The sequence below is a fragment of the Arabidopsis thaliana genome, chromosome 2, assembly GCF_000001735.4.
Source record: "Arabidopsis thaliana chromosome 2, partial sequence".
NCBI lineage: Eukaryota > Viridiplantae > Streptophyta > Magnoliopsida > Brassicales > Brassicaceae > Arabidopsis > Arabidopsis thaliana.
This window is the reverse complement of record NC_003071.7, coordinates 5,464,707-5,486,414: the sequence shown is the minus strand read 5'-3', so window position 1 is coordinate 5,486,414 and position 21,708 is coordinate 5,464,707. Positions and strand designations below refer to the sequence as shown.

Here is a 21,708-nt window from a genome sequence, read left to right as displayed (position 1 = left end):
GGCCAAGGTATGGTCCTATCTATCTTTTGTATATACTATTTTCTTTCATTTTGTCTTTGTTTTCTGTTAGTTTTTTTTTCCACGGAATTATCTTCACACCGAGACGGTGTGAAATAAGTTTGGGGGAGAGACTAACCATCTAATGTTGTGTTTTGTTTTGATTTTATTTCTTTGAGTCTTGCATAGTCAATAATTAAGTTTTGAGAAAAATCAAAAATATTTTGAAAATTTTGAAAAATCCAAAAAACAATCATGTAGGTTTGCATATTATTTTTCTCTTTTAGGATTGAGTCTAGTAGCATCTAGTTTACATTTGCATATGCATAGGGGATAATGATTTAATTACCTTGTAGAAATTCAAGTTTAGGATTGAACTTAAAGCCCTTGATCACAGTTAATCGTTGCTTGATCATCTTTGAAAAAATGGAAAACCCATGCTTAGACTTTTGCGTTTCTCGAAAGCAATTTCTACTTGTGTGAAGCTTACATGACTTTTGAAATATCTCTATGAATTTGGACTTAATTTGATATTGATTTCTCGCTTATGGATCCTAAATGCATTCTCATGGTAGTCTAAAAGACTCATTCGGGTTATCTTATACGTTTTGCCAATCTTTTGTTAACCCGAATGGCCATTCTCACCTTTAGAATGGTTTTCCCTACCCTTAACCTTAAAACCTTTTGTTTCAAGCCTATGTATTATTTGTGAGTGAGGCCTCTTGTATGAAAATGCTATAGATTTTGAAATCTTCAAAGTATTGAGAACGACAAGGTTTTAGCTCTTGTTTTTAGCTAGCTTTTGGAACATCTTTGGACTAGCTATTAGGTTGGGAATGAAAGATTTAAGTGGTTAGATTGAATACTTGGGATTGGGTTTGGAAAAAAGAAAAAAAAAAGAATGAATGAAAAGAAATGTGTGATCAATGGTTTTATAGGAGTCCCTAGGAAATAAGTTATAAATAAGAAAGCTCTAAATCTCTAAGTGTAAAGAGAAAGTTTAATATCAAGCTAGTTCCCCAAAAGAAAAGAAGCTTGCAAAGCTATAAGTATTTGAGAACAAAGATAAACTTAGAAAAAAGATTGGAAAAGAGCAAAGTGTTAAAAGAATAAGTCTTCCCTAGGTGACTAACAAAAGAGGATTTATCTTGAGGATTGTGGTTCAAAAAGACCAAAGTTTCTAATGATTGGGGTTGAAAAGAAGAAGAAAAAAAGTTTGCAAGAAGGGTAGAAATAGGAGTTTACATCTAAGACGGGTAGAACAACAAGAGCTAGACTTTGTATGCATAAATTGTTCTTGGTCTTAGATGGATTTCATGATTGTCTAGCATTACTTTTTTTTTAAAGAAACCCACCAAAATGTAAATCTTTTGAAACCACCTCCAAAAGCCTTCACCAAAACCGATTGAGAATGATTTATCTTCCATTTGCGAGACCGCGCCAAACACTTAAATGAATGTTAAAGAGATGTTTCAACTTGATTGTAAGTCTTTGCTAATAGTTGGAGATTTAAAATAGAGCTATGCACTAAGAAGAGTATGGAGAAGTACAAAAGAGTATGATGATTGATTCAAGCAAATTTGAACTATCTTTAAGGACTTTGAGTTGAATCCTTCGTTTGATATTTTGTGGCTATGAATCCCCACCTTCAAACCTCTTTCTCTTCTTATCTCTTAGTTCTTGCTTGAGGACTAGCAAGAGATAAGTTTGGGGGAGTTGATATCTAGTGTTTTTGGTTGTTTTAAAACCCCTTTTTCTCTTAGTTTTTGTTGCTTTGCATTCATATTTTGGCATATAGTATTGCATTTGCATTTGCATTTGGTTTTCTTAGGTACATGAGTGGAGTTTAAAGTTTTGGAAGTAAAATGGAGCAAATGGAGCAAACAAAGGAGCTAAAAGAATGCAAAGTGACCAAAGAGGAGAAGCTAGCAGGACAATAGACCAAGTGGTCGATTCCGTGGTCGATTGGTCAGGACCAGAGCTACGGAGGAATATGAATCTACCAAAGTGGTCGATTGCGTGGTCGATTAGTCAGGACCAGAGCTATGGAGGAATTTGAATCTACCAAGGTTGTCGATTGCGTGGTCGATTGGTCAAGGAGTATTGTTGCGGACGATATTGAATCTACCAAGTGATCTATTGCTTGGTCGATTGCCTTCCTAAATCGGGTCAAAACTCGGTTTGTTCCGGGTTGATCCGGTTTATTTTCTCATTACTATAAATACTCTTAACCTAGTTTTAGAGAAAGAAAGCTTTTGTTTTGGAGATCAAAACTTCTCTTTAAGGTTCTTTATCTTAAGTTTTTGTATGAATGTTGAGTTCTTAAGTTTCTATATCAAGTATTTCTTTTAAATTTCTCATCTATTCTCTAATGATTATGGCTTTACAAAGATCAAACCAATTCTTTTGTATGATCATGATCATGAGTGAGTAGTCTCCTAGAGTTCTTTGGTTAGGGTTAGATTAGGATGGTTTAGATGTTGGGTTATGGAGTTTAGGGCTAGATTACTTAAGATTCTTACTTATTGGTTGCTTTTAAGGCTAGATCAATCTTGATCATGTTGATTTAGATACTAGGAATTTCATGCCCGGAAGGTGTTCGATGAAATTCCCGAACCAAAATCTTTAAGTGCTTTTCATACCTTACCTTTGGAAATTGTTGATTAGGGTGATTGATTGATTGTAAAGGGATTAATATCATGGAAATGTATTAGTCTTGTTTAGTGTTCTATGGCCTAAGGATCATTGCTTGTTAGAAGTTGTTTGTTGCTCCATAATCCATCTCTTTATCATTTCTAATTGATTACCTTAACCCGAGAATTCGTCTTTACTTATCACTAAGTAATTTGTTAATTTCCCGTTTTGTTTAGTTTCGAAACTTGTTAGTCTTTTGTTTCTTGCTTTCTTTTATCTTGTTTTGCATTGTTTGCTTGATAATGCATTGTTACTAAGATTAGGAACACTCAAAGTCACCTTATTAGCTTAGATTAAGAAATTTTGTGTATTCTTGGTGAGTTGATTAATTGTAAATTGTGGTTCGATAATTAATTGAAATAAATGCTACATCAATTTGGCGCCGTTGCCGGTTTGCAATAGTTATTAGCCATTAGGATTTCATATTTGCTTGAGACTAAGCCTTTTACTTTAGTTACTAATCCTTTATACTTGAATCTTTGCTCTTGTTTTAAAGGTGTATGAACCTACGAAGTCACGGCCGAGCAAACTTAGTAGAAGAGATTCACGACATCCGCCTGTTTGAAAGAGAAAACGCTAGAGCAAGAAGAGAACAAGAACGACTTGAACACCTTGCTCGGTTAGGCGTCATGAATGAACCCGGAGTTGGGGGCCATAATGGAAATGGCCAAGCTAATAGGGATGGTCATATGCCACAACATCAACCAAGAGCTCATCAACCAATTGGAGCCTTTGATGAACCAAACATCCGTGGAAATAGAAACGGTATTCAAGCTCCTCCGGTTGAGAACAACAACTTTGAGATTAAATCAAGCCTCATCAACATGGTTCAAACCTCTAAGTTCCATGGTTTATCAATGGAGGACCCTTTGGATCATCTAGACCAATTTGATATGTTGTGTAGCACGGTGAAAATCAATGGGATCTCGGAAGATGCATTCAAACTTAGACTCTTCCCGTTTTCTCTTGGAGATCGAGCTCGTATTTGGGAGAAGAATCTACCTCAAGCTCCATCACCTCTTGGGACCAATGCAAAAGAGCATTCCTCTCAAAGTTCTTCTCCACAACAAGAACGGCAAGGTTGAGAAATGAGATATCTAGCTTCACTCAAAGGAGTAATGAAAGTTTTTGTGAAGCTTGGGAAAGGTTCAAGGGATACAAAATGCAATGCCCTCATCATGGTTTCTCTAAGGAGTCTATACTAAGTACCTTGTATAGAGGAGTTCTCCTTAAATTTCGCTTGTTGTTGGATACAGCAAGCAATGGAAACTTCTTGGGCCAAGATATTGATGTTGGTTTGTCTTTGGTAGAGAATCTAGCTCAAAGTGATGGTAATTATGGTGAAGATTATGACCGCACTCCAAGAGAAAGTAATGAGATGAGCGATCTACACTAAGATTTGGTAGAGAATCTAGCTCAAAGTGATACAAACGCTCTTCTTAGACAAATTCTAGAAGGGCAAGGAAGAGGAGCAATCGATCTTGCCACACAAATGAAAGGAATGCACACCAAGGTTGATAACATTTATGGTGAGCTCAATGCCAAAATAGAGCGTTTAAATGTCCATGTTTATAGCCCATCCTCATCCACTTCCAAGCATCCAATGGGAACTTTACCGGGTAAATCCGAAACTAATCATAAGGAGTTTTGCAATGCTATCTTCATAAACGATTTTGATGTGGTTGAAAATATGAGCTATACACAATCAAGAGAAGATGGTAGAATTGATGAGAATGAAAAGGCAATAGAAGAGATCTCTAAACTTCTATATGGTTCTAATGTTGAGAACTTAGTGGTTGCTAGTGATGAGAAGGCCAAGAAGAGTACGAATGGAAACGATGTGGTAACAAAGAGTGTTGAAAAGAATGCGGCATCAAAAGTTGAGTCTCCTCCTTATGAACCTCCACTTCCGTTTCCCGGGCGAGTTCTTACCAAAGCTAAAAAGAAAGTTTTCTCAAGTTTTAAATCCAACATGAGTAGAGTTGGAGCGCCTTTGCCTTGTGTGGAAAACTTGTCTCAAGTTCCTCTTCATTTTCAACCTGCAGCCCGACAACCTGCAGCCCGGCTCAGCCCGGTTCGGTTCGGTTCGATCCGGTTTGACCAAAGTGTCCCACTTTACACCCTTATTTCTCATTCAATAGAACTCCTTTTTTGACATATGAGTATACCAGTTTGTAGTACTCTTTACCAGCTTTTCAATGCACTAATGACCCGACAATTCTGTTCACCGGAATTTGGCCGGAAAGTCACCGGAAAAGTTTTGTCAAAAACTTTCCAACAATCCTCCACATGAATAGAAATAAGTCTAAACATATGACGACTTTACTAATCCTAAGGACTGACCCAACTAGCTAGACTAGACAGAACTTCGAGAGTATAAACGAAAACTAACTGTATCTGAGTTGGTGGCGTTTTTCAGCTTTGAACCTACTCATTGTTAGTACCTATCGAGTTTACTCGGCCAGATGGTGAACATGATGTCTTGAACCATCCGGAGTTTGATGCAAACTTAGACAGCAGGTATAAGACAGCTTCATTTGCAGTCACCTTATGTGGTATCCTATTGAGGATGTAGTTAGTGGTAAGCAAAGCTTCCCCCCACATGTTCTGGGCTAACCCAGATTCATGCAACAGTGCATTCATCATTTCTTTCATAGTTCGATTCTTTTGTTCCGCAACTCCGTTAGATTCTGGTGAATAGGGAGCAATTGTTTGGTGTATAATGCCTTTTTCTCTACAAAATGCATTGAATAGCTCATTATATTCTCCTCCTCTATCACTTCGAACTATTTTAATAGTTCTCTGAAGCTGATTTTCTACTTCGAGTGTAAATTCTTTGAATTTTAGCAGAGCTTCATCTTTGCTATGCAATAGATATACATAACAATATCTTGTGCAATCATCTATGAAGGTAACAAAGTATTTCTTACCACATCTAGTTTGCACATATTTTAAATCACATAAGTCTATGTGAATTAAACCTAGAGGTTCAGTCGTTCTTTCAACTCGTGGTGAGGGAGTTTTGTGAGTTTTTCCTGTACGCATACTTCACATTTTTCTTGGTTATTTTTGAATTTCAGAATTAAATTCAGTTTTGCATTTTTTACATTGTTTTATAATTGACATGTCCTAAACGTTCATGCCAAGTAGTAAACGACTCAACCAAGTAAGCAATAGGATTTCCATTCATTTCAACAACAGAAGCAGAAGCTACATTTTTCGGAAAGACTGTCATTACAGATATTTTGACCAGTCCACCTTAACAAAACCCTTTCCCAGATACACCCCATGTTTCTTAAGAACTAGCTTATCAGACTCAAAGTTAACAGCAAAGCCATTGTTGCTTAGCACCGTTCCAGAGATGAGATTCTTCCGCATGTCAGGTACATGCTTCCCGTTTTGCAGAGTAAGCTCACGTCCCGAAGTCAGCTTCAGAACCACTTTGCCCTTACCTTCAATCTTAGATATCGCCGTGTTGCCCATGAAGAGTTGTTCGTTTGACTTGTTCTTCACATAGGTGGAGAACATGGTCCTATCTGTACAGATGTGTGTGGTTACACCAGTGTCGTAGTACCACTCCACTTGGTTGTCGTCCACCATGTTACATTCAGTGACCATTGCAACCATATCCTCTTCAGTTAGGTTTGCCTAGCTCTTAACATCCGTGGCTTTGCTCTTGAAAACATCAGCCTTGTGTCCAATCTTGCCACAATGATGACACTTTTCTTTGAACTTCCGCTCAGGATTGTTCTTCTTGAAGTTTGTTGTCGATGAAACCTTCAAGTTCTTCTGAGGAATAGAGAACCCTTTTCCGTTGCCTTTCAGTTTGGACTTATGCTCAGCTACATTAACATCATGCCCTTGATTCTAAGCACCCGCGTGAGCCCCACGATTGTTCCCTTCAATCATCAACCTTCGGACGATATCATCAGAAGTAATTGCCTTACGTTTGAAGTTAAGATACTTGAAATCTGACCAGCCCGGTGGTAGCTTCTCGATCAAGCAATTCGTCTTGAAAACGTTATAGATCGACATCCCTTCCAACTCGATCTCTTGAAAGATAAGTTGAAGAGCCTCCACCTGTTCCATGATTGGTTTGGAGTCCACCATCTTGAAATTCAGAAACTTCGCAGTTGAGAATCTTTGCATTCCAGACTCATCAGTCTTGTACTTGTTCTCTAAAGTTAACCACAATGTTTTGGAAGACTTGGCCTTGCTATAGAGGTCAAACAAATCATTCACCAAACGGTTCAGGATTAGACCTTTGCAACAATAGTCACCTTGAGCCCAGGTATCCATACCTCCAACCGTATACACATCTGTGGTACATTGCAGAACTATTGGTGGATCCTCTTTGAGGTACCTTTCCATGTTTATGCTGACCAAATAGTAGCGCATCTTGTCTTGCCACGTTTTGAACCCGGATTTTTCATCAAACAAGTCTGGCATCATCCCTTGGGAAGCGGAGGGTCGTATGGTAGTGTTGGTTGAACCATTACCGAACAGATTTCGGCGCACGCTCATGTCTCTTACTCCAAGAACACGGCGATCAAAACTCGAGTTTAGGGTGGTATGGTAGGTTGATTTCCCAGAGGCCGAAAAGGCGAGTGACGCGGCGATCGCCGAGGCTACCGAGGCGAAACTGGCGAGAGAAAGGGCCGAGAAAGAGGCCTTTGTCAACAAGGAGATTGCCATCAGGGTGGCCGAGCGCAACCAAAAGATGGACTCTAAGGTTGTTCGCTGCAGGCGACTGCTCACCGAAGCGAGAGGACTTAGGGACAGCGAAGTGGCTCGGGCTGCGCAAACGGCGAGGCGAGAAACATCGGAGACCTTCACCGCCAAGCTCAAGGTGGCCGAGGAGAAAATGTCGCTCTTCGAGGATGCTAACGATCAGTTGTGATCGCGGGCTAATGCACAGCTGATCAAGGTGCTTGAAGATGGCGGATCCTTGGCGACCGAGAAGAAACACGTTGAAGATTGGCTCAAGGATTTCGCCAATGCGGAGGTGAATCTCGTTCGTCTCACATCTGAATAAAAGGAAGAGCTCAAAGCCCTTGCTCCCGAGCCGGCTCCTCTAAGCCCTAGAGGTCATAGATTGGTCAGACTCTCGCGGATGAAGTAGGGGTCACAGATCAGTCTGGATCGTATTTGCCTTACGCAGGGACTCTCCTCACTGAACAGCCTGAGTAGATACCCGTGGCGTTTTTCTTTAGATTTTTGCGCCTGGACGGCTTTATCCGTATTTCTGTAGAACCTATGCCTGAATGGCTTTATCCACTTATTATTGTAGAACTTATGTTTGGGATTTTTTTTTTTGCTTGAATGTTTAAAAACTTATTCGTTCCCGAAGCGTTTTATTGACTAGGGCCAGTGTGAAAGAACTTGCTTTTGAGTGAAACTTCTCGGTTGCGAATATATCCGATTCACTTCTTAACCAGCATTTAGAAACGACCTGGGGTACCGGTGTTAGAGTATAACCGGGTTTTTGAAGATAAAAGAATTCTGCTCAGAAGTAATTTGATAGATTTTATCTCGTACTTATATAGCGCGCTGTAGCCGAGCAGGCGTAAAAGATACTATGAGCCGTCGCTCATCGTATTAGCCGAAGCGTTTAAAAAGGTGAAAATGATTTTTATTTATGCCGAAGTCGGAAACTTACAAGATAAATAATAGATAGGAGTATGGATATACGGACCCACTTCCCCCTTTTTTAATAGGAGGGGTAGCTGAACTCGTCCGAAGACGAGCTGCCTACGTACCCTTTTCAGGGATCAAGCCACCTCGTAGTTCAAGTTTAGTCACCTCAAATTTAGTTATAGTATTTCCTTAGGTGCATTGCATTCCAAGATCTTGGAATGGCTTTCGCCGGGTCGGATGACTTTAGAGATCTGGTATGGTCCTTCCCAGTTCGCCCCGAGTTTCTCAGCGTTCGTCTCGACGGTGTTTTGAAAGACTTTTTGGAGAACTCGGTCTCCTTCATGAAATCTTCGATGTCGGACATTTGAATTGTAGGATCGAGCAGTTTCATTCTGGTAGTTTTATATTCGCACTAGGGCTGAATCTCTTCGTTCATCGACCAGATCTAGCTCGTCAAGCATCCTTTGAGTATTATATGTTTCATGCTCGGGAGACATGCTCCACCGTAGACTTCGTACCGTCATTTTGGCTGGAATCACACATTCGTTCCGTAGACTAATGCGAAATGGGGTTTCTTATGTGGCTCGACGTGGCGTCGTTCGATGTGACCATAGAACACCTTCGAGTTCGTCGACCCACGAGCCCTTTTTTGCGGTGAGCCGTTTCTTCAAGCCGTCGAGGATCGTCTTGTTTGCGGCATCGGCTTGACCGTTCCCTTGGAGATATCGTGGTGTCGACTTGCTAAGACGGATTCCCCACTTATCGCAAAAACCTTGGAAGCGGGTTGATATGAACTGCGAGCCATTGTCTGTAACGATCTCGTAAGGGACCCCGTGACGACATAGGATGTGTTTCCACATGAAGCTTTCGACTTGAGCTTCCTTGATGCTGGCATATGATTCGGCCTCTCTCAATTTAGAGAAGTAATCGGTTAAGACGAGAACTAACTTCTTTTGCTTCGAGGCGTGCATAGGGCCGATTATGTCCATCGACCAACGCATTAATGGATATGGTGAGGCGATTGATGACAGGAGCTCGGCCGGTAGATGGATCGTTGGCGCGTTCCTTTGGCATTTTTCGCAATCCTTGATCATCGTTGGCCAGAAATAACCGAGGCGTTTTATCTTGATGGCTAGGGCTCTTCCCCCAGAATTATTTCCACACGAGCCTCCGTGAACTTCTTTCATGACTTTGCGAGCTGCTTCTTTTTCCACGCAAGTCATTAAGGGTCCGGATAACCGCCACTTGAAGAGTTTCTCCTCGACTAGAACGAAACGCGCAGCCTCAGCTTTCAGCTTCCGAGCTTCCCACTTATCCAAGCGCACTTTTCTTTTGGATATGAAGTTTCTGATGGGTTCTATCCATTCTGAATCGCAACCCAGGCTCGGGCTGTTATCTGATGCATCTTCGTAACCTGCGACGACCTGTATGGGGAAGGCATGTTCCACTTTGTCGAGCTCGATGCTTGGCTTTTCGATAAACTCCACTGGGATGACTCTCCTCATGTTCAGGTCGGATGTTGAGGCCAGAGCAGCTAAGGCGTCGGCCGACGTATTTTCCCCTCGGGGAATCCTCGTCAACTTGAACTCGTGAAACTGCTTCGCGTGATCTTGTACAAGAGCCAGATAGGCTTCCATTCGTTTGTCCCAAGTCGTGTACTCTTCGTTGAACTGATTCGCGACGAGCTGAGAGTCGTAGAAAGCTTAGATTTTTGCAATCTTCAGCCCCCGAGCTAGATTAAACTCGACCACGAGTGCTTCGTATTTGACCACGTTGTTGGTTGCCTCGAAATTCAATCTGAAAGACTGCTCGAGAACCTCGCCCGTGGGGGAGGTGAGACGGATGCCCACGCCCGAACTTTGTTTTGATGACGAGCCGTCCACGTGCAGTAGACAAGTTATATCGAGCGAATCTCTCAAGCTTCCTTTGTAGGTAGTTCGACGATAAAGTCACCGAGGACCTGGGATTTTGCACATGTTTTGTTCCGATACTCAATGTCATACTCGCTGAGCTCAATTGCCCACTTAGCCAGATGACCCGATTGGCTGGGACTATGCAAGACAGCGCGGAGCGGCATGTATCCCATTACCACGATGGAGTGGGATTAGAAATAGGGTCGCAATTTTTGAGCTGACATTACGACTGCTAAGGCGAGTTTTTCCATTTGCAGGTAGCGAGATTCTGCGCCGGTAAATATTTGTAAGACATAAAAGATCAGCTTCTGTTCGCCTCTGTCTTCTTGGATTAAAACTCCGCTGACCGCAGTATCCGATACGACGACATACAAATAGAGTGATTCTCCGATTACAGGTTTCACGAGGATCAGTGGGGTCGCCAGGTACGAGTTCCTGGAAAGCCTCCTCGCATCGGGTTGTCCATTCGAACTTTTTGTTTCCCCGAAGCACGTCGTAAAAGGCCAAGCACTTGTCGGTGGATCGGGAGATGAATCGGTTAAAGGTTGTGACTCTTCCAGTTAGACGCTGCATTTCGCGTTTGTTTTGAGGCGATGCCATTCCCAATAACGCCTCGATTTGCTTCGGATTTGCCTCGATGCTGCGATGCGTGACTAAATATCCGAGGAATTCACCGGATCTTACTCAGAAGCGATATTTGGCCGGATTAAGCTTGACGTTGTAGAGGTTAAGCTGCTGGAAACACCCGTGTAAATGGGCTACGTGTTCTTCCTCTTCCATGGATTTTACCAACATATCGTCGATGTACACTTCCATTGTTTTCTCGATCTGTAATGTAAAGATCTTGTTGACAAAATGCTGGTGAGTTGCCCTGGGGTTCTTAAGTCCGAATGGCATCACTCGCTAACAAACAATTCCTTGCTCTGTGTAGAAAGTGGTTTTCTCTTGGTCCTCGGAGTTCATCATGATTTGGTTGTATCCAGCGAAAGCGTCCATGAACGATAGCAATTTGTCCCCTGAGGTTGATTCCACGAGGCGACCGATATGCGACATTGGGAAACTGTCCTTTGGGCAGGCTTTGTTCAGGTCGGTGAAGTCGATGCATACTCTCCACTTGCCGTTTTTCTTTTTCACCACGACAGGGTTTGCGAGCCACTCGGGATATTTTGCCTTAGTGATGGAGCCGATCCTTAGCAATTTTTCTACTTCGGCTTTCACAGCTTCCGCTCGCTCCCGACCTAACTTTCTCCTCTTCTGTTTAACAGGTTTAAACGTTGGATCAACGTTGAGCTCGTGCGCGACGATTTCGACACTTACTCCAGGCAAGTCTTCCGGGGACCAGACAAAGGTGCTGACGTCCATGTACTGCCCATAGGTTGTGCCAAATGCAGGCGAAGGATCTACGAGAGGAATCGGGCCATTAATGACGGCGACGAGGGAGGAGAAGTGTTTGAATGAATGGATGCCCTCGTTTTTGTGGGTAAAATGTGAGTGCCCCAAGTGTAGGAACCCTTGACCGATGGTCCGTAAGATCATCTAGGAAGAATATAGTTAACTTTTTAGCTAATTATAGAATCGGCTGAGTCATTGCGAAATTTTGTATGTAAATATGTTACGGCTTAAAATTTTTTAAATAGTATATAAGACTAAGTTTAAAATTTGGTACTTATAACTTATATGAACCTTTTGAATGTATGATAAGTTAAGTATTTTCTTGCTTGTGTATGGTCGACCATTATATGAGTGAGAAATCACTTGTATAAGAATCGGATGATTATGTTTGAGTTCGAAACCCCATCGGAACTACCTCAGCAACGTCCGACCAAATGAAGAATCGGAGAAAAGAAATTGAACTTGGATGGCTCGAGACAAGTCTAAATCGGGCATATTTCAGGGAAACATGCAAAAGAAAGGAAGCTCGGTTCGAGGAGCAGGCAATTGTATAATCTGGACAAGGAAATTCAAAGCCCTTGTAAAAATGTTGGGAGAATTCGTGGAAGTTGAGAATGACCGAAGGTTAGAATTCGAGGACGAATTCTATTAAGGAGGGGAGAATGTAGTGACCCGCGTAAGGGCATCGGGCACGGCCAAAGGACCGAATGAGAAAATTTTGTCTGAATGCAAAGCCAATTGACCAAGTGTGTCCAAACGGTGCCAAAACATTAAAGGGCAAGAATGGGCACGAATGGGCAAAGATGGAAGTTAGGCGTGCCGCGGTGAAGTTTGCCTCACCGGCCGCGGAACCGACATTAGTAGGACACCCCACTCGCGGTGCCTTGCGGCTAAAGTCACCAACCTTGGAGACGAAGTCAACTGAGTCTTGGAGCCGAAGTTGATGGGGCGGTCGAGTGACACCCGTCGCCACCTTTCACCACGTTGTCGTCCGAGACACCTATCGCTTGTGTGCGCAGCAGCTGTACGAATATGTGGCAGCGGGTGGTGCTGCATGGATGACCTTGGGGGGATTATAAATAGAGCTCTCTCCGCCCAATTTTTTTTTGTGAAGGAAAGAGAGAGACTTAAAGGCTGTCCGATTAAAAACTTGAGCGAAACTAAGAAAAACTTGCCCGAATCGATAAAACCTTGCCCGCGATCGAGGAAACATTGTCTGAGACTAGAACATTGTTGCTTGTTATCAAGAAAACATGACCGTGAGTAAGGGATCATCGACCGTGCTCGAGAAGTTCTGCCCGAGACCCAGAAAACTTTCTGAACTACCGAATCCGTGAGTTGTGGTCGAATTGTGTGTTTGTTTGCATGTTTTCTAGAGCTAGTCTTTAGATTATATGCATGCTTACTCACTTAGACTTAACTAATCGGAATTCGACTTAAGTTAGAACTTGAATCTTAAAGTAAATATGGGAATTTGACGAACTTGATGATACTATCACTAAGGAATGGAACGGACTGGTGCATGACTAGGCTAAATGAATATGGACTTAACTAAGTTTACTTGATGAATTGAGATATGATTTGGGGGCGTTACACTCAGGCCTCCACCGTTTTCACTTAACTAGGAACTTAGCTACAAACTTCGCCTCGAAACTAGGACACCTGGAGATATGATGACCGTAGCTTTTGTGCAACTCGCAGTATTCCTGCTCGTTTCCTGCGGGTTGGTCCTTCGTCCAAGTATAAGATTCTCGTCTATGACCTCGGCCGCAGCCTCGTCATCGACCTCGGCCGCAGCCTCGTCATCGACCTCGGCCGCAGCCTCGTCCTTGACCTCGGGGTGTATCGGTGTGATAATTGTGGGCTCCAAAGAAGTTTTGTACCTTGTGGTGTACGAACGTCCCGCCTAGAGCACCCTTTTTGTGGCTCGAAGCGCTAGGTTAGGACTTTTCGCCATGAGGCGTTTGCTTCGGCGGCTCCTGCCTATTCGACAGCAGTTCCAATTCTTCTTCATGGGAAACATAATCCGAGGCTCAGTGCAAAGCGTCCCAGATTGTTTGTGGTTTGGACATATTTAACTCCTTTCGCAATTCGAACTTGTACCACCGCGCCTTCTTTAGAGCAGAGAGAGTTGCGACATCATTCATTCCCTTGACTCTAGCTAGGGTGAATCGGAACTTTGTGAGGAAATCCCTAAATGACTCGTTCGGCTGTTGAGACAACAACTAAAGGTCGACATCAGACGTGCCCAGATCGATTAGCACCGAGTATTGATTGAGGAAGAGCGTCGATAGCTCCTGAAAACTGTCGACAAAATTTGATTCGAGTCTTGAGAACCAATCTAAGGCTGGTCCTTTCAAATGCTCAACAAACTGGTGACAGAGACCGGCGTCTCTTTCCTCAGGCCTGAACTTGGCTTGGGCCACATAAATTATGAAAGACTTCAAATGCCCGTTCGGGTCGGATGACCCGTTGAAGTACTCGATCCTTAACTTTCCTGGTTCTAAAATTATCACGTTGGAGATCTTGCGAGTGAAAGGAGTGTTGTGGAACTCTTCTAGAATGCGATCGATGTTTAGGGCTGAGGAGACTGCGTTATGCATCTGAGACCTCATGAGCTTCATATCGGTTTCCGCCTTGGCTAAGGAGAGCTTGATAGTGTTTATTTCTTGCTCCCTAGCATATTCATCAGCCTATCGAACGTTTTCTTCTGAATCCTCACCGTTAGAGACTTTGATCTGGTCGGCCTCGGCAGCTTCAGCTCGTGGAATAGGAAATTGCGGGTTGGTTCCTCCATTTGATTTGTCGCGTTATGGTCTCCCAAAACTGCCAGTTCTGCTCAGTTTTCTCCGATTGCCGGCGCGGTCCGGCGGAAAGGCCTCGTCTTGTTGCCAGGCATCTTGAACACGAGTCGCGTTTGATTGAGGTCCACTGCTGCTCGTCGATCGTGAAGATGCTGTGCGCCGAATCAGGTAGTCTTGACCTGTCCTAGGGAGGTAGCCGCCTTGAGCTACTGTGCCAAAGACCGGTTCGCCTATTCCTGATCGTCCACCTTTTTCTGGAGTTGTGCCATCATGTTTCTCAATTCTGCTAGGACTGCGGGAGTGGTGGCCTCAGGAGCGTTCGTCTGGATTGGAGGAATTAAGTTTCCCTCTGCGTCAACGATTGTAGCGGGGATCTGGTTATTGGTCATTGTTGATTGATCGGCTGGTTCTGTGTTCTCTGAGTAAGAGAAATCTCTACCCATCCTTCTAGCGCCAAATTGTAAGAGTCGAAACTAATCGAAATTGTTTTAGGGTTCCTTCAAAGAACGGATCTTTACGAGACTCTCAAAGAACAACAGAATTGTTTGATTACTGTAGACGGTGTTCTTTATATTATTATTGAAGTGATGATGATTTGATCGTACAAGTGTTTAGAAAAGTAAAAAATAGGTGTTTTGCCAAAGTCAGAGCGTTTTGATAGCATAAAGTTGAGAGCGTTTTTGTGTGTGTCCTTTTGTTGTCCCTTGAGGCGCTTTATATAGGACCTTGGTAAACCGCCTCTCGCGATATTCTCGGAATATTTCATGTTATCTACGAGTCGGCAATAGGGGATCTTTTCTACATGGAAATCTTCCTTATTCTTCGGGAGTTTCAGGAAACTTCCATATTCGATAATATCCCCGGAGATTCTTTGATATCCTTCACCGGATTTCTCGGAAATGATATCTTGACCTTTCGCTGAATTCGTACAAGTATTCTCCTCGGGTGGATATTCCACCTTGGGCTCGGACCGAATGTCACGCTTTCCAGACTGAGCCCAAACGATCCCCGAGATAGTTAAACTCGGCTCGGGTGTGTTTTCTGGAATAACATTTGAGCCAAGTATCGTTTATCCTAGGTGTTCCCTTGGGTCTCGATATTTCATCGCACCCGGCTCGGGGTGTGTTTCCTGGAGTAACCGAAACCGGAATAGCGTTGAGCCTAACTTCCGAAGCACTGATGGTGTCTCTCCGATTGGCTCGGGTACTTGGGTGATATCCGACCCCAACAGTTTGCCCCCCAACTTGTTGTCTTTGACCAGAATGATGGCACAACTCCAGAAGAAGGTGGACGATCAGGAACAGACAAACCGGTCTTTGCCACAGTAGCTCGAGGTGGCTACCTCCCAAGGACAGGTCATGAGTACCTGCTTTAGCGCACGACATCTTCACGATCGACGAGCAGCAACGGACCTCAATCCAACGCGGCTCGTGTTCAACACGCCTGGCAACACGACGAGGCCTTTCCGCCGGACCGCGCTAGCAATCGAAGAAAACCGAGCAGAACCGGCAGTTTGGAAGACCATAATGCGACAAATCAAATGGAGGAAACCGACCCGCAATTTCCTATTCCCCGAGCTGAAGCTGCCGAGGCCGACTAGATCGAAATCTCTGACGGTGAGGATTCAGAAGAAAACGTTCAATGGGCTGAGGAATTTGCTAGGGAGCAAGAAATAAACGCTATCAAGCTCTCCCTAGCCAAGGCGGAAACCGAGATGAAGCTCATGAGGTCTCAGATGCATAACGCAGTCTCCTCGGCCCCAAACATCAATCGTATTCTAGAAGAGTCCCACAACACTCCTTTCACTCGCAAGATCTCCAACGCGATAATTTTAGACCCAAGAAAGTTAAGGATCGAGTATTTCAACGGGTCATTCGACCCAAAGGGGCATTTGAAGTCTTTCATAATTTCTGTGGCCCGAGCCAAGTTCAGGCGTGAGGAAAGGGACGCTAGTCTCTGTCACCTGTTCGTTGAGCATTTGAAAGGACCAGCCCTAGATTGGTTCTCAAGACTCGAAGGAAATTCTGTTGACAGTTTTTAGGAGCTATCGACGCTCTTCCTCAAGCAATACTCGGTGCTAATCGATCCGGACACGTCTGATGCCGACCTGTGGTCGCTGTCTCAACAGCCGAATGAGCCACTTAGGGATTTCCTCACAAAGTTCCGATCCACCCTAGCCAAAGTCAAGGGAATCAATGACGTCGCGGCTCTCTCTGCTCTGAAGAAGGCGCTGTGGTACAAGTCCGAATTCCAAAAAATGTTAAATCGAGTCCATACCAGAATCGGTGATCTGTGTCTTTTCAAGGTCTTTCGCAAGGCGCAAAGCTACCTCATCAGGAGTCTCAACACTTGTGGTGTTGCCAACAATCTTGTTGTTGTTGTTGATCTTAGTCATTTTGTTCACAAAAAAAGATCTGATTAGTATATTAACCAAAAAATTCAGGTAACTAAATTATACCGAATTAGTTTTGCAAACTCGCTTAAGAAGCGTTCGCAGAAACTTGTTTCGCGTTTCACAAACTCACTCAAGTATGAGCGTTCCTGGAAACTAGAGAAGTTTATATAAGAAACTGTCCACAACAATCGCTACGTAGCATTTGCGAAGCAGTTTAGAAAGAGGAGAAAGAAAGAAGTAAGAACGTTCTTCTATAAACCTTCCGCGTAAGCACCCAAAGATGATAGAAAAAACAATTTTTAGAAGATTTTGAAATCTTTTTTTAAAAATTCGAAAAATTCTCAATCCGTCTAGAGCGATAAGGTAAAAGCGGATTTATTGAATTAAGATTGTAGGAGCTCAAAAACCGAATTGAGAAACAAGTACAAATTTTATTAAATATTGATAATAATTATAAATTACAATAGCAGTAATTAAGGTTTAGAAGTAAATCACGGAGGCAAGATATGACATCTTTTTCCTTAATTCAATAAATCGGCCGTAAGTGCTTTTTGGACATCACGATTTATGAATCCCAGGATACAACCGATCACGAACTAATACCTGAGCACACAAGTATTAGACTCAAGCGAACTAGATCTACAATATACTCTCAAAACTACTAAACTAAGAACTTACTTTTAAGAAGCAAGAGAGAGGAGAGACTTTAGAATTTAGAGTGTTTTATGTTTAAGAGCTTAAGAAATAATGAGAGGTTGGGTCTCTTTATATAGTAGAGGGAGATAGGATTTTGCAGAATATTCTCAGAATATGCATGACATATTTTGAGACTATCCTGAGAATATTTTGAAACTATCAGGAGAATATTTTGAGACTATCCTGAGAATATTTCTTTAATATTCAACTCAGGAAGCCCAATAACTCACAAGCATGACGGTCCGCAAGCCCGACAGCCCTTGAGCCGACGACGGAACGTCCTGACAACCCGCAGCCCGGTTCGGTTCGGTTTGGTCCGGTTTGGCCCAAGTGTCCCATTTTACATTCTTATTTCTCATTCAATAGAACTCCGTTTTTGACGTATGAGTATACCATTTTGTATTACTCTTTACCAGCTTTCCCATGCACTAATGACCTGACAATTCCGTTCAGCCGTTTGGCCGGAATTTGGCCGGAAAGTCAACGGAAAAGTTTTGTCAAAAAAGTTTCAACACTTACAACTTTTGTTCAACTTGATATTATTTGTATTTTCTTTACTCTTGAATTTTCTTTCTTCAATTCCTTTCTTGTATCTCTTGCATCTTTTAGAAAGAGATAATTTACTCCTCAAGTAAGTTGATATTGTCGAACATTTTCTAGTGGAAGTTTTATAGGCTTACCGAGAAAAACAATTACGTCCATTTTCATACATTTGTAGTTAGCTATTATTGTCTTGTTGATGTCCATTGCATTAGTTTGAGTAATAAAAAAAGCACATCCTATTATTTTGAGTAATAAAAAACTAATTCATAGCTTCTCCAACTCATTACATAAATCAGCCCTGTTCCTCTCAACATAGTTCAAAATGATTTTTTTTCAATCCTACTAGATATTAATCTGCCGTACACCACAAGCCTTTATTTCTCTTTAAACAAAAATTGAATTTTTGTTTTTAAGATGATCTATAAGTATATGTTGTTATCAACGGTAGTATAGAGTTTATATATTTATAATGTGGTCGAAATTTTTAAATTTAAATTGTATTTGTTTTGTTAATTTTTATTTTATTTTTAAAGATTGTATAATTATATTTTGATTGTTAATTCTAGGATTTTACCCGTTGTATACCATTCCGTATTATTATCAACCTAAACTAGTCGACTCTAGATTTCGCCGTATTATAAAATTTAAAATATTTATAATATTTAAAACTTCATAAAAAATTTAATTTTTGAAACAATTATAATATTCACTTTAATAAAGGTTAAATATTATAAAATTTTGAAAGTTTTTAAAAGTTTCCATTCTTTGAAATAGAGAAGCGCACTAAACCAAACACTTTTAATTTTTGGACATCTGATAACTCAAGTTTCTTGTTCATTCGTATTCAAAATCATTTTAGTCTTTTTTATTATATAATATGCTCTTAACCATTGCTCAATTCTTTTAAGCAATGTGGACATTGTACACATTATTTTTTCATCGATTAAATAATATATGTTTGTTTCAAACTTTTAATATCACATTATATACAGAAAAATATAACTTTTATTAATTATATGTATTTTACATAAATTTAAAATAAATGAAATATAAGATCAAATAAAAGTGAAAGAACAATCATATATTTAAATTAGGTAGAGAGGTTTTAAAAAATTAGTTAAGGTAAATAAATAATATGGTTAGTTTAGAGATATTATATATATGTTAAATTTCATTATTACATAATTAAATTCTTTTCGAATTATTTGTTTTGGTAGAAAATGGTTAATTTTTTCAAGAATTAATGTTATCTAGAATTCGAGCACAATAAAACCAGGTAACCTGACCCATTAAAGTTATTCATGATCCAAACAGAATTAAACTGTGTAAAATCCGATCTATCCTACTATATTATTTGGGAAGTATATTTTAAATGTAACCTTATTTTTTGTAAGTAATTACATAGGTATGCCATTAGAAATAAAATTTAAAGAAGAAATTAATTCATCTCTTGAAAAATAAAAAGTCAAATACTAATTTAATTAAAAAACGAAATATATTATTAATTTTCAAAAAAATAACCAATTAAAATCAACAAATCAGATTTGATATCTAAATTATCATATTAATTTTTTATTAATTATTATAGTTCACCTCTCATCTTTATATGATTCTATTTTTGCGAAAAAATAATATCATCGTTATAAAAAAGTAATTAGAGTTTTTTCGCATATGCTATAATTTGAATTTTTAAAAACGAATATAAACTGTTCAATACATGAAAAATATTATAACGGGTCAAAAATAGATTTAAGAAAATTTTCTACTGAGTACTGGGTCATAATTTGAATATTTATATTCAAGTTCATACATATTATTTTAAAAATTTATAATCTTATATACTACAATAATTAATAACATATTAAATTTTCTTATGTGTATGATGTGATTCAATTTTTAATACAAGCTGGAAAATCGTAGAATTGACGGGTTTAAATCGATTTTAATACAAGATGGTATACTACAGGTGAAACTTTAAAATTAACAATCAAAATACAAGTGTATAATTTTAAATACTAAACAATATAAATAATATCAACAAAACATATACAACTCGCAGTTTACTATACATTTAAAATCAAATAAAATAATGTCATATATTTATAATCATCTTTACAATAAAAGTTTTTAGTTTAACTAAAATATAAGTCTACATGCGCTATACTGCAAGTTAAAATTATAAATAAGCAGATTAACATCACGATGTCTGGACCTTCTCACATACACACCTATCAAAAACTTAAAACCTTTCAAAACCTCTTGGTATATTCAAATTATGATTCTTCATTCATGAAATCATTATTCCAAGGGTTTTGGGATGTCTTATGAAATGATTTTGGCAGAAGAGGATGTAAATTTTTTTGAATAAAAAGTAGTCAGCAAAACATATGTTTTTTTGGAGTTTTTAGATAATTAAATCAGAGAATAGGGTTGGACATATGAGTAACCCATTCGAGTTCGGGTAGAACCCGTTCGGATTTGGGATTAATGGGTATATGATTTACTACCTAATAGAATAATTCTAAATATTCGGTTCTCGTTCGGGTCGGATCCAGTTGGGTTTGGGTCAGTTTGGATAAAAAGTTTCAGACCCTAAAAATACCCAAAAAAATAGAAACGGGAAACTTGTATGTAGATAGGGGGTCTCCAAACAAAAAAAAACTTTTAAATTTGTTAAGTTTTAATAAATGTAATTATATTTGAATATATTTTACTAAATTTTGACAAACATAACAAATAATTTTTGAATAGTTTAGTTGTTTTGGATATTTAGGTCCAAAATTAATTGACATATTTAGATTTATAATTATAATCTTAGATAATTAGATAATATTACGATTAAATATAATTAATATTTTAGATATTAAATTAATGTTTGGGTTTTTGAATACTCTTTTTGGGTAACGGGCAATTTCCGGACCAATCGGATATCCACTGGATTACTAAAACTTTACCCAATAAGGAAATTTCCTAAAATTTTAACCGCCCTAACCCGGTTTTTTGGTTCGGGTATTGGATTGGTTATCAGGTCCGTTTTTTTGTCAGCTCTATCAAAGATAATCTAATATAGGCCCCAATTAGGTCCACAAATATAACCAAAATACTATAGAAAGACTAATTCTAAGTTAGGCCAAAAATATCCTCTAATACAAAGGAAACATGTTTCTTACCAAAACAACCTCTATACAAATTTTACACATTTACTTAAAACTACATATGTTGTATTTATTATAAAAATAACATTTTTAAACAAAGTCAATCTAATGCAGCATTATATGCAAATAGTAAAAACATTGAAAAATATTATGGCATCACTTTTATACTATACTATACTAATTCTTATGTAATTCAAACAAAATATACAATTTAATTTATACAAAATATTAATGCCCGTGCTGTATAGCACGGGTTATGATCTAGTCTTAATTAAATCATTAGCGAAAGAAATTCAAACATTAAAGACAAAAAGCGCTGTAAAAACGTTATATAGATTGACGCAGTGTAATCGATAGAAAAACTTTAACTCGTTGATTTCTGTAAATAACCGAGAGAAGGGGTTGTTGTTAGTTCGTTGATTCACTTGAATGGCCGTAAAAGATAGACTTGAGAATCATTGATTAAATGAATAACCGATAAA

At 39.9% G+C, this 21,708-nt stretch overlaps 5 pseudogenes across 5 annotated transcripts; 2 read left to right on the top strand and 3 right to left on the bottom strand.

Annotated features, from left to right (window-relative positions):
• Positions 1 to 2,042: 2,042 nt before the first annotated feature.
• On the top strand, positions 2,043 to 4,846 carry AT2G13250 (annotated as a pseudogene; the record flags this gene model as incomplete). Its single annotated transcript has 1 exon — positions 2,043 to 4,846.
• Positions 4,847 to 5,214: 368 nt separating this feature from the next.
• On the bottom strand, positions 5,215 to 7,143 carry AT2G13240 (annotated as a pseudogene; the record flags this gene model as incomplete). The annotated part of the gene is made up of 1 exon: positions 5,215 to 7,143.
• Positions 7,144 to 8,509: 1,366 nt separating this feature from the next.
• AT2G13230 lies at positions 8,510 to 12,250 on the bottom strand (annotated as a pseudogene; the record flags this gene model as incomplete). The annotated part of the gene is made up of 1 exon: positions 8,510 to 12,250.
• Positions 12,251 to 12,500: 250 nt separating this feature from the next.
• Positions 12,501 to 14,826, bottom strand: AT2G13200 (annotated as a pseudogene; the record flags this gene model as incomplete). Its single annotated transcript has 1 exon — positions 12,501 to 14,826.
• Positions 14,827 to 15,664: 838 nt separating this feature from the next.
• AT2G13190 lies at positions 15,665 to 16,722 on the top strand (annotated as a pseudogene; the record flags this gene model as incomplete). The annotated part of the gene is made up of 1 exon: positions 15,665 to 16,722.
• Between the last annotated feature and the right edge of the window lie 4,986 nt (positions 16,723 to 21,708).